Source organism: Rutilus rutilus (genome assembly GCF_951802725.1).
Source record: "Rutilus rutilus genome assembly, chromosome: 7".
NCBI classification, from domain to species: Eukaryota; Metazoa; Chordata; class Actinopteri; order Cypriniformes; family Leuciscidae; genus Rutilus; species Rutilus rutilus.
The window spans coordinates 33,757,120-33,772,413 of NC_140221.1; the positions used below are offsets into that span (position 1 = coordinate 33,757,120).

A 15,294-nucleotide genomic window follows, 5' to 3' on the forward strand; every position below is an offset into this window, starting at 1 on the left:
TCCTTTAGATTTAGGTCTGGATTTCCAGGCTAAGTCTCAAAACTTTTTCATCATACTTTTTTCATTCCGATTTATCGAAACCCTCAGGGTCATTACCCAATGTCAGCATGTCTTTGCACTCCGAGGGGAGGAGATGGCATCTCTGTGCTCAAATTTAGATACAATTCCTACCAAGCACTCTCACACCATCACAGCATTCTCTGAACATGTTCCCGTCTTTGCTCAAGTACCACACAAATGGAATGCCAGTTTTCTTCACAAATGAGCCGCCTCTTCTGTGATATGTTAGATAAGTGCAATAGCTCCTGTGATAGCCGTGGATTTCCCGTTATGCATCTCTAATGAATAATACATGCAGATTTTGCAGGCCTGCGGCAAGCTTGTTTGATGTATTACACGATAAGCAGCTGATATGAATGTGGCGGTGAATGATGAGGAGGTAAGATGATAGGGGAGAGTATGTAAAACGTGCACAAAAACCATACAGGGCTCTAGATTGAGACCAAATGGTCACATTTTGCGACCTTTTTTCCTGCCGATGCGACTACATTTTGTTTGAGGTAGCACTGGTGCCCCCACCATTTTGCCCAGTTGATAAAAGCTGCCATTTCTGTTGCATATGAGAAACATCCAATGGCAAACAAAACGAAAGTGGAAAGAAACTCATTTGAGCTGTGCAGCGTGGATTGTTTATCAGCTTTGACCAATAATAGATATCGCACCGCAAGCTCAGAACAGGATTACTCGTGGGCTGATCTCAATTACGCGACACCATGTACACAGCGCTAGGAGATCCAGTGAGAAAGTGATTAATTTCGTCGCAGTATTAATAACACCGCTGCGAGATCTAGTGAAAAGCATTCAAATTTGGCGCAGAATTCTCTGTTCTAAACCATAGATATCAGATCAAACAGTGCTGGCGTGGAAACAAAGATAAATAATGTGTCATGAAAGAACAAGTTATAGAAAGCTTTTCAGTCCACAAATCACCAACACAGGGTGCTCACTCTTTCATAAAACACCAGATTCAAGGACTTTTTAAAGCACCTTTTATTTTATATTAAGCACAATAAAGATAGTAAAGGTGAGTTTGAAACTGGCAATCTGTAAAAAGACCCACTGTACCTGTGTCTATCATGATTGCAGTAATGTTAAGGCATTTACTGACAACTAAAATCTAATTTAAGGGGCATTTTACTTTTTTATAATCCAATGAGGAGAGAGGGCTGGCGCAGTGTACGAGAGAGAGCGAGTTTGAACGAGAGATGCAGTTTGCAGCTTTCTTATTCCTGCTTTTAACATTTATTATTTTATTTCACACTGGTTTTATGTTTGAATCATTGATTAAAACATTAAAATATAGAGAGTAGGGATGTTAATTTACATACATTCCCATAATCGATCGTTGTTTAAATTAATTAATCATTAACCTTAACCTCGTAAATACGAAGCGGGGGGCGCTACTAAGTTATCATGTTACGTAAACCACTTGCTTATCCACCACAAAACTAGGTGTCGTCTTAGAAGCTTGACTTTACAGTGAACATAGTAGGGAATATGACCATCATTTAACAAGTGCTTTTAAATTTGCTGACATATTGCAAGTGCTCTATTTTCATTGAGTGTAAATAACTGCTTTACATGAAAATATGATGTGTAAAATCATAGTACATATTATAACAGATAGACTTGTGTCATATATCATTGAAAAGGTCTTCAACTCGTAGAATACAACCAGCATATTTGTTTCAGTAAGAGAACAAACTATATCAAGTATTTGTATGAAAAAGTGCCGCCGACGCATGCGTAAACAGTATACACATGATGCTTTTGTGCCACGTTTTGGTTTGTAACAGTAAACCAAAGTAGATCACATATCTTTATTTAGAGCAGGTGGTCTTGAACAAACACAACATAAGACAATGCGTAGATCACGGAGTGACATGACATGCTGATTGGCTAAAAGCTATAGGACTTGCGGGATCCTATCGCATCACGATCATGACTAAGTGATTTCCAGTCATTTTGTGTTAAAGAAATAAATAATAAACTAGACTAACTGATATAAATTTCAAACATTATTAAAGACAAGCATACAGTCAGTAATACATTAAGAACAAATAAGCAAATTAGTAAAAATAAATACACCTGAACAAATCTCAGAAATTGAGAACAAATGTAAAATAACACTGCACAGTTTTCGTTTTATATATAAAATATAGATGAATCCTTATTAAAGTTGCAAAAGTTATTCAGTCAAGACCAGTGAATGCTTTTCTTTTTCTCTTGTTCTTTGATTAACATTAATGACACACGGCAGCAGGTTCATTAGCCTGCTGTCACTTTAAGACCTAATGCACGGATTCAATACACTGTTACACGTTTTCTTTCTCAGCTGTTTATGATCACTTAAGCGATCGGGCGACGCACCACCAAAGTGTGAAAGGGACTTTTTCAATCTCATTCAACCACAGAGTTACGCTAGCAGTCACTCACTGTTGTTCTGCCTCTGGATATAGTCCAATCAGCGCCAAGTCACGTTCTGTGGAGTACCGCCTCTTTTTGGGCGATTGTTCCCATAGACTTACATTCAAAGATTTTTTTTTTTCGAACTGCAGGAACTGCAATGCATTCACTATGGGTTCCGGGAGGGCTCGCACTAACGTGCTTTCGTCATCATACGTAAATTTCACTTGTGCAGCGATTGGTGGAAACAAATATACCTCTAATAATATTTAGCCATAAGCTGAAGTGGCATCCAATAATTTCCTCAGTGCATAACTTACATTTCACGGACATATTCTCCATCTGTAAATGTTAGAAAGTCAATATTTCCAGTTTGCTGTCATGAGTGGGCGAGCTTTCTGCAAGCTAAACTTCCGTGAACGAGCACCACCGCGTGCATGCGCGCCGAACAGACGGAGCGCAATAGAATAGGAGCGCAATTATTCGGACTAAAATATACATTAGCACTAAATTATAAATATATTTAGCAAAGATATTTGTTGTTGAATATTTGTTGTTGTTGGTGAACATAAATGTGCTAGAGAATTTCAAACCTACATGTGTATTTTTATGATATTAGCTTTGTTTTTATTTTAATTTTTTTATTTTAAGTTTAGTAAATTTAACTACTTCTTTAAAAAGCATTATTTTGTTTTTAGATTGTAATGTTGCAATGTTAGAATGTAATGTGATTTGACCCCTTTTTTGGATAGACTGCAGATAGACAGCAAGGTTACACTATGTTTGTTTTTATAACCTTCAATATGAACGTTGTTTGTAGGACAATATTGATCAGGATATTAAATATTAAAAAAAAAATTTAAATACAGTTTTTTTTTTATTCAAATAGAAAAATAATAACTAAATACTCAGATTATACCATACATCGCCATTTAGCCCAAAAATTCAGATTTATTTGGCAATTGGCTATTTCCCAACCCTACCGGCTGAAGTTTTAGCTAAACTTTAGGCTAATGAAAGCTACATTATTATCACTAGGGGTGTGCATTGGCACTGCCCTCACGATTCGATTCGATTACGATTCACCAGGTAACGATTCGATTCAATTCGATTCTACGATGCATTGCGATGCATCAAAATTCTACTGCACACAACAAGGCAAAATTTTCATCAGTCATGAGGCAATACAAGCAGTCAGATATTGAACAACAGATTTTATTGGCTGCTATGTGTGTATTATCACTCTCCTGTATCTTTGACATAAATGTCATTAAATAAAATAAAATTGAATGGTACAGGGTATTGGATATGACATTTTCAAACCTGAAAAAGAAAGCATAAATCACTGCTTTCAATGCTTTAAATGAGAAATGTTTCTCTTCTCTCTGCTTGAGAACCATTTGAAATTAAATTTCAACTTTATTGTCCAACTCAAGGCCAGAAAATAAACAGTGTAGGGTGTAACGGTTCACAAAATTCATGGTTCGGTTCAATACGATACACTTGTGTCACGGTTCGGTACGTTTTCGATACAGCAAAAAGAAAGAAATGCCAGAGAAATTTACTTGATTTTTTTTTTATTCTTTTTTTATTAGAACTAACATCATAAACTATGACATTTTTTTTTTCTTTGAGCAATGATGGAGCTATAATTGACTCTTCTTAGGAGCATATAAAACAAAACAGCTCCTTGGAAAAAATTAAATGTAATATTTTGTGCTTATAAACAACTTATTTTAGTTCAGATTAACATTTGAGGGCAGCAATGTTATTCATAATGTCGAAATAAATCCGACATAACGTTACTTGAAAGCATTATAGCCTACTATTCCTGCCAAACTTCCAAAGTTGCAGTTAGTGTTACTACAGTAAATCCATGGTGAATACTGCAGATCTGTGGACACTGGATTGTTCATTCATGGCACAATGTTTCTTCCTGGTTTCCACGTCAGCGCTGTTTGATCCGTTAATAACGGAGAAATGTGAATTTTTCTCACTAGATCTCGCAGCGATGTTATTACTTTAGTGGCGAGTTCAAATGCTTTCTTTACTGGATCTCTTAGCGTTGTGTAGTATAAGATCGGCTCGCGCTGCGTTGGTCCAAACTGATAAACAGTCCGTCACGAGTAGCTCAGTTTCGTTCCGCTTACATTGCGTTTGCCATTTGATGTTGTGGTCGCGCCAGTGTCTACATTATGAGCGCGCTCGCGACGCGCTTACATTTGAAATAACCGTTCGGTTTGAAAATGCGTGCCTTGTACCGAATGGTTTAGTACGAATACGCGTACCGTTACACCCCTAAAACAGTGACATAATCGATTATGGCACTTTGCCGCATCGATGCTGAATCGTGCATGCCCCGCATTGCGATGCATCGCCGAATCGATTATTGTTGACACCACTAATTATCACTGTCAAATTTTTTTAGCACCAGCCGCCACTGCTTAAGACATAACCGACTGTTGTTATAAGGATATTTTTATATCATGTTTTTGTGTGTTCAAATGAGAGGCGGCTTTTGTGCGCGAACTCTTGATGTGCCCATCACAGAAAACTGCATGCATGTGCACACAGGAATCGATAAGTGGAATCAATATTTAAATTTTATAACAATAGTAATTTTATGATTAAATTACCTTTCTGATTATATAATCAGTAAAATCACTAAAAAATCAGTAGCTAGTGCCACACTCTGTAGAACTTAGTGGCACCGGTGCTAATGCTCTTAAATGTTAGCCTGGAGCCCTGCCATATCATATTATTATTGATAAAATGCATACAGTACATAAGTTTCTTTTAACAGGTTTAACCCCAATCTTGATGCTAATTAAAACTATTTGGCTTCATTTGGTGCATTCATTATCAAAGTTGCTGCCTCCTGAAAAAATTATATATATTTATATATATATATATATATATATATATATATATATATATATATAAAATAGTATTTTGTTAAATAGAATATCTAGAATATAAAAATTTCAATTAAATTATTCACCACATTTTAACATGCTCTCCATAAGCTCATTTTCCATCTAGCTTTATGAATTACAATGAAGTCACCAACTGAGAAACAGTCTGTCGTGTATGTGCCAGCTAAAACTCTTTATACCAACACCCCATTAGAGTTAATCTGGGAAATGCCTTCATTGTCAACTGTTTGTGTCATTTGTAGCTCTAGAATGAGTGGGACGATTCTACGTCCAGGTTTCGAGATAATATTCAGTTTCAAATGAATGTCCACAAATAGAGGAGTACTATGATGGACACACATCTAGCCTACACATACATAAAAAAATAATACCCACATTCACACTTAGCCATAGGCTATATTTGTACAAATACACACATTCAGCTCATTTTCAAGGATGGTTGTTTTAGAGCTGGATTTACACTATAAAAGGCATCATATGCCGGGATCCCGTCCATATATTTTACAGAATATTGTATGTCTTGTAAATGTCTAAATGAAATTAATGTCAAAAAGAAATACAGATAGATAGATAGATAGATAGATAGATAGATAGATAGATAGATAGATAGACAGACAGACGGACAGATAGACAGACACAGAAAAACAATCCAGTCATGCCCTGTGCTCACCTTTACAGTAGAGTTATATGGGAACTTCTATTTCAAGAGGTGAGAAGAAAGTATTTTGTAGCAGACATGGTGAAGCCCCATGTGTTTCTATTGCTGAAACAGTGGAAGCTATTCTAAGCTCGGCCGGGATACACGCAGAAACGTCATGCCATTCACACCACAGACAAATGAGAGAACATGCTGTCCATATTCATAAAGAGGGGAAATAAATGAATAAATCAAGGACATAGAAGGATAGGAATGATTGTGTGAGAACATGAGGGAGTGATTGAGTGAAAAATAGGTGTGGTGAGCCGGGGACAGCTGTGGTGGAGGGTTAGATCTGGGACTCTGGGGTGAGGAGACAGAAATAGCTCACTTTAAGGAATGAGAAAGAAACTGGAGCATAGGTCCAATATCCATTAAATCTGAAATGTGGGGACTGTGTGTGTGTGTACGCACAAACACCCAATAAGAGAGGGGTTCCTGAAAATAGCCCTTGGTTCCACTCTCATTTTCTGTGTTCACACATTCAATTTATTCTGGCCACACAAATCGCAGTGTGTAAATGGACACACACAAAGAGAGAGCATATAATAATGCCTCACGCCTATCAAACGTGCTGAGAGGGCATCTTAAAGCGCACATGAAGAGGATATACTTGATTGGATCAGGTGCCTAGAGACCATTTGCAAGAGGCAAAGACAAGAGCAGAGTAAAAAAAAAAAAGATTAAAAGTGATTTCCATTTCTGAGACTCTCATTGCATACGTCTTTGACACGGCTATGCGGCACATTTAACCACACATTTTAAAGATGAGGGAAGCTTTTTACTTCTGGCCAACTTCAAAGGGCCGGTCCCGTTCAGAGCCCATTCACGATTCTTCCCATTGAGGGAGGCTAATTCCAAATTCTCCATTTAGAAAAAAAGGAGGGAAGACTGTCCCGTTTCACCTCATCACTGAAACCAGGGAAATGGCAGCAAACCAGAAGGAGCTGCTTGGTGATGCAATGTTTTTTTTTATCCTTTATTCAAGACTATGTAAATCAAAGCACATGGTGCTCATTTATTTTAAACCAAAATTATTTTTAAAATACCTTTGAGAAAATCTGAAAAGAATTCTATGTACTTTGAAAGCCCAGAATCCAACTGATTTACTGCTCAGAAATATGACTAAAATATGTTTAAAAATGTTGTCTTTGAGATTAAACCTAAAGATAATGTAATGAGCAATCGTAGACAATTCATTCAGACTCTCAAATTTAAAGGGATAATTAAACTAAAAATTTAAATTCTCATTAAATTGCTTCTTTTTTTGGTCCATACAATAAAAGTCAATTGGTTTGGACCCCATTGACTTTCACTGTATGGACAAAAACATTTTTCAAAACTTCTATGTTCCACAGAAGCAAGTCATACAGGTTTGAAACGACATGAGGGTGAGTAAATGATGAGATGTTTCATTGAAATGAGAACTATTGCTTTTTATGTTTTGCTATTAACATTCAAAAGAATAAAGATCAGAATACAGAAGGATTGTGCAAGCTTTTAAGAGACATTTTTTGAACCACAAAGTCAGACAGATGCACTTCATTTGAAGCTGTTGGTACTATTTTTCGGCTCAGATTTGCACGATTTGACTCATTAAAGCAATGCAAATTTGATTCATTTAGACATTAAGATGTTTTCGCACAGACTTACATGTAAAAAACATGCATCACTTATCAAAAGAAGGTCAGGCTTTTGTTGTCCAAAATCTCTGTGATCAAAGACCGTTGCTTCAGAAATTCCCTCCTCAAGTATGGAAAGATTTACCAGACTGTCTTTTATGTTGATTAAGTGAATAATAAGGACCCTGTGAATTATTTAGAATACATTTATTGACATGCATTTAACTTCTCATGAAACGCAGAAGCTCTCAATCCACAAACAGCAGAGGCCAGAATGGAAGCAATACCTCTAATATCTGGGTCAGACTTGCTATAGACTCAAGATTATAGCATCAAACTTTGCATAAGCCTAGACATATAACCATTATACAGTTTTCAACATTTTCTTATTACAAGGCATCAGTCTGCTTGCTTACAATCACAAAGAATTAGAGAAGAGTTTGCTTCAAGCAGCATTTACATTAATTGTCACACACACACACACACACACACACACACACACACACACACACACACACACACACACACACACACACACACAAACAAACAAACAAACAAACAAACACACACAAACAATTTAATTCCTCTCTTTTCTTTTTACACATGAAATTTGGTGTGTATTTAGTGCAAGGTGCATTTTCAATTTATAAATTGAAATTCACCTTACAATCAAAACCAAAGAGAAAATGTGAAAATAAAATTCACATTAAATACATTTTTGAAAAAAGACAAATTAAATGTGCAAATTACTTCCCCTTGAGCAATACTGACAAAGTTTTACAAGGGTTTGGCTTGTTAGGGAGCTAAAACATTTATTACCATGTCTTGTACGGGAATATATTAATTTAATTGAGTTATACATCAGTAAATCCAAGTTGCTGAGATGTCAGTGCATGAAAAAAATGTGTGTGTTTTAATCCTTTTGAGTATTTTCTTTAGGTAGCTATTTGTGTATTCGCTGATTCTCGAAAGAATAAGTGCTTAATTGCAGTGTACAGCAGAATTGAAAATCGGTCTTTCATTACTATATCAATCCCTTTTCCACACAGTGAGTATATTAAAGAAAATAAGCTTTAGTGCAGAAAGAAAGGAGAAACAAGAGACATGCGAGTGAGTCAAAGAGAGAGAGAATGAGAGAGAGATGAGATTGTCAGAGTGTGTCACTGAGATAATATTCAATATACAGTATATAGTCCTAACACCTGCCACCAACCCTGAAGACATTTGCTGTTGAGATGTGGTTTCACTCTTCTGAAGCACCATGAGGAGAGCCAGAAGACTGCATTTGTCTTTAGACTTGGATTATCATAGAGCAGATTAAATGCTTTTCTTAATACTGATAACCAATGTAATTCTTGTAATCTTAAATATTAATGCAAATAGTAATACATAATTTAGAATAAACTGACAATAAATAATTAAATATGACAATGAAATATTCTGAGCTATGCATGCTGAATATCTAATTTGACATAATGAGTTTACTCAGGCTAGTGAATATAAGAAATAAGACATGTGAAACTTTTACATTTACTGTATATATAATAGGAATGTTTCCACTCTGGATTTTCAATCCAGCATCGAACATGCCCACAAATGTAATTCATCTTAATTATCACATAATTGACAGATGTCTTTAAACAATATACTGAGCTGCTGAGGACAATCTAATCCAATTGCACACATCCCTTTTGTCAATTGCTAAATGAATCATGAAATTTGTAACAAAACTTTACATAAACATTTTGTGCACATTATGCAACAGTTAGATCAGAGAGCACACTTAAAGTATAAACTTGCAATTCTGACTTTTTTGCTCAGAATTGTGTGATAAAAGCTCGCAATTGCATGTTATAAAGACAGAATTGTGAGTTTATATAAAGTCACAATTACCTTTTTTATTTTTAATTAAATGGCGGAAACAAGCTTCCATACTCCAGCGCCAACTGCTAAACGGGAAAAATCCAACACATTGCTGTAACTTGCAAATAAGCCTTTATTCTGACCTCCAAGCAAACATACTTTTTTTCCTCTCCATTACCTAAAGATATATTCCTACGCACAACCCAAAAATGAGAATTCCAAGCTGGTATACTTTTACTTTTCTACGGAAACAAAATTGGAGATATACTGAAGAACTGAATACAAACCATGTGAAATTGGTGCAAAGTGCCAAATCATCTGATTCATTACCAGTGTGCCATGATAACCAAACAAAGGCATCAGCAAATAAGGTTAGCTCCAGTGCGATGACAGATTGAGCCACATCAATCACAAACCTTCATTTGCTCTGAGGTATTTTCATTACATCCAGAAGGTTGACAGTGTTGCTATGCTGGATAGCAGTGGCCTGCCAGCTATTGAACTCCCCCACCACCACACACACACACACACACATACACTCACAAACATGCACAAATAGTGAAATATCCGCTACCTCAGTGCACTATTGGAATTTGGCAAACTACACCTCAGCAGAACTGGACAAACATACAGCTGTTTACTCATCGCTGAGATAATCTCATTTGTATGGCGGAGTCAAGAGTCTGTCCAACTCTTATAATCTTTAACTCCTCTGGTCAGTCACCTACACAGAGCACCTGCAGCTTAAACCACATCTGCCCTCTAACCCAGAACATTCACTCAAAAACATTTACCTTGAAGTCAACACATACTGTGGGTTAAATATGCTGCATAAACCATGATCGATCTAAATTCCCTCCATCACTGTTATGTAACTCAGCAATAGAATGTATTATGCAAAACAACCACATCTCATACTTTTACAATTCAAATTCACAAGCAAAGAGTCGATGTTTACTATACACTATATACTTGCATGACTATCAAGGCTTTAAAACACAACTAAAATATCCCCAAAGGCGACAAAACAAATAAAACATGCGACAATATTTTAATTTCTAGTTAATGTGGTATATTGGACATCATATGGAAAGCTTTGAACTTGTCACATTTGTGTCACATAGCACAGGACAGGCTGTTATGTCTGATTCGTGAATAAATGAAAGGTTTACTCAAGGCGAATCTTTCCCTCGTTCTTTGCTCAGGAGTAGAAACAAATTCCAAACAGTTTAGCAACGGTATTCTGTTTGCAAACATTCGGATGCCGTACACTTCGGTTCTTTTGAATGGGTTCTTTTTAATGAATCACTCAAAAAGACTCACGAGACAGCATCGAACATGTTAGCGGTTTGAATCAGACTACTGTAACTTAAACAGTGTATCATTTAGAACCGTGACTCTTTTTGTTTACACGAAAACCTGTGAAGTTGTAGCCTAGAAATCTAGACGCACCCTAGCGGCAGCAAAATGTATTTTGCAGCCAGGGCAGTCTAGCAACTCTCCATAGACTTTCGAGCTGCAAAAACCTAAATTGGGTCAGGCCAATCACGTCGCGTATGGAGTATGCGGGGCGGGCTTAACATATGACGACAGAGTTGCGACGGTTCCCTGGCTGCTAAACAAAGAATGACGGCTGCTCATCGGCTTTGGCCGCGACTCTGGAGGACTTGGAGTTAAGTTTTTCTTTGAGAAAAGAGCAAAGAACGGCACTTAAGTCATTCTTAAAAAAAGGAAGATGTGTTCGTAGTTTTGCCGGCCAGATATGGCAAAAGTTGAATCTATCAACTAGCTCCGCTGGTGGGAAAACGCTCTGGTTGGGTGAAGCGCTGTCCTATTGCGTGCAGAGGGAATTTGAAAGACAGCCGTTTATCCCGCCCCTCGGATTGAGCGTGTCTATGGTGAGTTGCCAGGCTAGTGAAGTTGGCCATTTGACCTAAACCATCTTAAAGTCGCCATGAAATCAAATTTTACAATTCGTATTTTTATATGTAATATTGTAGTGTTTATTATAAATGATTTATCTGTGCACTTCATTAATTTTTAAAAATTCATGTGCCCTTATATTCCTTAATCAAATATGTTATCCTTCTCTCCCCCCTCGAAACGACTTCTCCTCTTCCTGTCATGTGCTATGGCGCGAGGGCGTGGCAACTCCCCTCAAACCCTGAAGCCCTGTTCACACTACAAGCGACTTTGTCGCTGCATGTCGCCAGTGGCTGGCGGTGAGGTCGTTAGTGGGCGTTCCCACTACTGGTTGCCTAGTAATGTTTGTGAGTGACATTCACGGATGTTACTCCATGTTGTAGACAACAAATCTGTTTTCTTGCCTCTACAAGCTAACATTTTGGAAGGAAAAGTCTAAATATAAATGGAATCAGTACATTAAATGCATAATATTAAAGATGAATGAGAAACAGCGAGTGCCCTGTGCTATCGCGGCTATTTAACTGCAGCAAATGGGCAAATACGGGTCTTTCTGAGTTCACGAAACCATTCAGGCTCGGAGTCAGCACGGCGAGTACCACTGTATGTACACGGAGACATATCATACATTATTGGACAGTTTCGGACTGCTAAAATAAACTTCTCATTCATCTTGCCTCGGTCTGACGCAGCACTGAAGAGTGACGGATCACGTGTGCTCCACTGACTTCACTCCTATTGGTTGTCGCTCCCGAAAGTCGCTCTTCATTTGCATAAAGTTAAACATTTCTCAACTTTGTCGCGTCGCCAGACACGCCCCATCCAGTCGCCAACGGTCGCGACTGCGCGTGTCACCGGAAGTCGCCCGCTCCCCATTGAAAATGAATGGTAGGGGTGGGCGATATAGCCTCAAAATGATATCACGATATTTCAAGAATATTTGCGATAATGATATTTATGACGATATAGAAAAAAAAGTTGACAATTTTTTTTTTATTACATTTATCTCACCTAAATGTTTGCTCACTCGTGTTTTTACAATTGGGTAATTTTGTTTTTAAGATTTTACACAACACAAGGAAGCTTGATTTCAATCTTTGAATTAAATTGAAAAAAGTAGCAAAAAAAATAAATAAAATAATAAAGATACAAATAAAGAGAAAAGTTTTTGGGTAGGTCTAACATTAGTATTCAGAAATGCTACAGAAACTGAATAAGGTAATCAAATGTAAAATAGCACTGATAGTCCTGAGTCCTGACTAAATTAAATACATAGGATATTAATTCTGATTCCTTACAATGAAAGCTATCTTTTGTTGTTTTGACTAACTTACAACATTAATGACAGACATATGGCTGCTGTCACTTTTAGAGCTAGTGCCCGGATCCATTACTGTTTTCATGATACTGACTGTCACACTGTCACACGCGTTTTATGCTTATTTCAGACATAACCGACTGTTCATGAATATACTAACCATGACCGGCATTTTGATACAATTTTGCGTGTTTTCCCCCCCGTTAAAGCGATATAATCCGCGAAAAATAACTTTTGTTACTCGCGAGCTGTTTGTGAGACGGCTTTACTGCATGTATGCACGCAGAGTAAACAGAGCGCGCGAGAGTACTGAATAGTTTAAAATCGCAAATGTTTAAACTGATAAGACTTAAAAAGAAGTAAAAATGGTCAGCTTTAGTTACGATGCAAGTAACCGTCATGTCCTGACTGCTAAACACGAGTGTTGTATCGACGCTTGACTTGTGCAGCCCATTTTGAGAGCGAGAGAGAGAAGACGCGGCGCCGCTGAACACTCACCCGGTTGGTAAAATTGCGTCTTGGAGAAAGTTTTTAAATTATTGATTTGATCGTCATTGGAGGCTGACTTGCTGCTCTCGCGCTCAGACAGCTGTTGTTTTTGTGCGTGCTAGGGAACGTAATGTGCCATATGTCATTGCCTTGCTATCTCAGTGATATCGCGATATGATGCTTTTTTATCATGTAAAAATTTATACCGGTATTATCGTGGACGGTATGATATGGCACAGCCCTAATGAATGGTATCGCGTCGCTTGGTCGCGTGTAGTGTGAACGTAGCTTGAGTCTGCTATGAGCGAGAGATGGAGAGGAGGAGCGCTAAAGTAAAACCCTGCCCTCTATTCAATATTCCGTTTCACTCGGAAATGCGTCACAACACTGGAGAAAAGTCGTTTGTAACTTCCGGTTCATGGCGACTTTAACAGTTTACTTTATTTATTACACAAAAACAATCAAGACCATTAGAGTGACAACATCAAATTGGAACAACTTCATCTGAAATACTTATAGAAAACACCCTAGTAGTTTATACAACTTAGCCTACAGTAAATCATCAGAGTTTACATATTAAAATGCAGGGGCACACAGACTAGTGTAAGTAAGAAACTCACTCAGTGAACTGAAGCAATTTTTAACCATCTTTTTCAAGCAAATGAGTAATATGTCAACTAAAGGTCGTTTGGCTCCTAATTTTTTCATTTTAGGAGTCAATAGCTGCGTTTCCATAACCCTTCAAATTGCGCAAATTGAAATTGAAAATGGAAACATGTCAATTGCGCAAAAACTCCCATATATCGCAGAAAAGCTTTTACGCTCGCATGAGGTGGTTTTTCAGGCAATTCGAAAAAGGAATTTTTCGCAAAACTGCAATGAAAAGTTATTTCGCATTTACAGGTCACCCTCATGGCGTATGTAAAAGTCGATCATTCTTTAAAGATGGCGTGGTATGACTGGACAGAAGACAAGACAAGTTTTTTTATTCAACTCATAAAAGACAAAATAATTACGGGAATACTGGATTCTAAACAACAAAGAAATGCCACAATTTATCAAGACCTCGAAGCAGATAGAAAGGAGAAACACCCAGAAACACCTCATACGTGGCCGTTCCCAAGTATAAGGGGCTTTGCTTGGTCATTAATACTTGGATTGCCTACATCTCCTTCAATTGGAGTGGCTGTGATATACTTAAACCTACTGACATCTGTTGCCATGATTTTTGGAATGACTTATCGCGAGAAGAAAAAATGACATTTTAGTCACGTAACATCGGTAAATGGAAACGTAGTCAATTTGCAATAATTTTTTATCGACATTTAGCAAATAATCGCAAAAGTTTTGTGCAGATCTGTAATGGAAACCCGGCTACTGACACCGTAGTCATTTATTTTGTCTGGAACCCTGAATAGGACCAGTCCTCTGTGTTTCACAGCCAAGACGAAAAGCACAGTTCTCTCTAATACTACACCTTTAGAGCTGAAAAACTGAATCAAGAACATAATGATCCACTCATTACTCTGAGAGTCATGACCGAGGGATGATTTCACCCCTGAGAACACTAAACATTAGAAAGCACTCTCTGTGACATATCTATACTGTACTATTGCTATAATACGAGCAGAAAATAGGTATATAACATCACTGACAATAATACAAAAAGAAATTACATTACATACTGGGTACATTACTATACTACCAGCAGAGATCTCTTAGAAGCTTTTCCTCTCATAAAGCAACTACCATGGTCCCAAGTGTGCAGGAAAGCTTTATTACCTATTAGCTAACATCTCTGAGCAAAATATCACAGCAAAGGTAATCTTTATCATGCAAACAATTGATACGTTTTTGATTCATGTGAAACGCTATGCTGGTAATGCAAGGCATGTACAAGTTGTAAGTGATTTGTGGGCAAGCAATAAAGCATTACACTTGAGAGGCCGACAGCACTTATTGCACAACCACGTGATGTTA

The 15,294-nt window shown here is 37.4% G+C and overlaps 1 protein-coding gene across 5 annotated transcripts in view; it reads right to left on the minus strand.

The window, feature by feature from the left end:
• The window catches only part of trpm3 (transient receptor potential cation channel, subfamily M, member 3), a 155,408-nt gene that overhangs the window by 110,146 nt on the left and 29,968 nt on the right, over positions 1–15,294 (minus strand). The gene's annotated exons all lie outside the window — the stretch shown is intronic.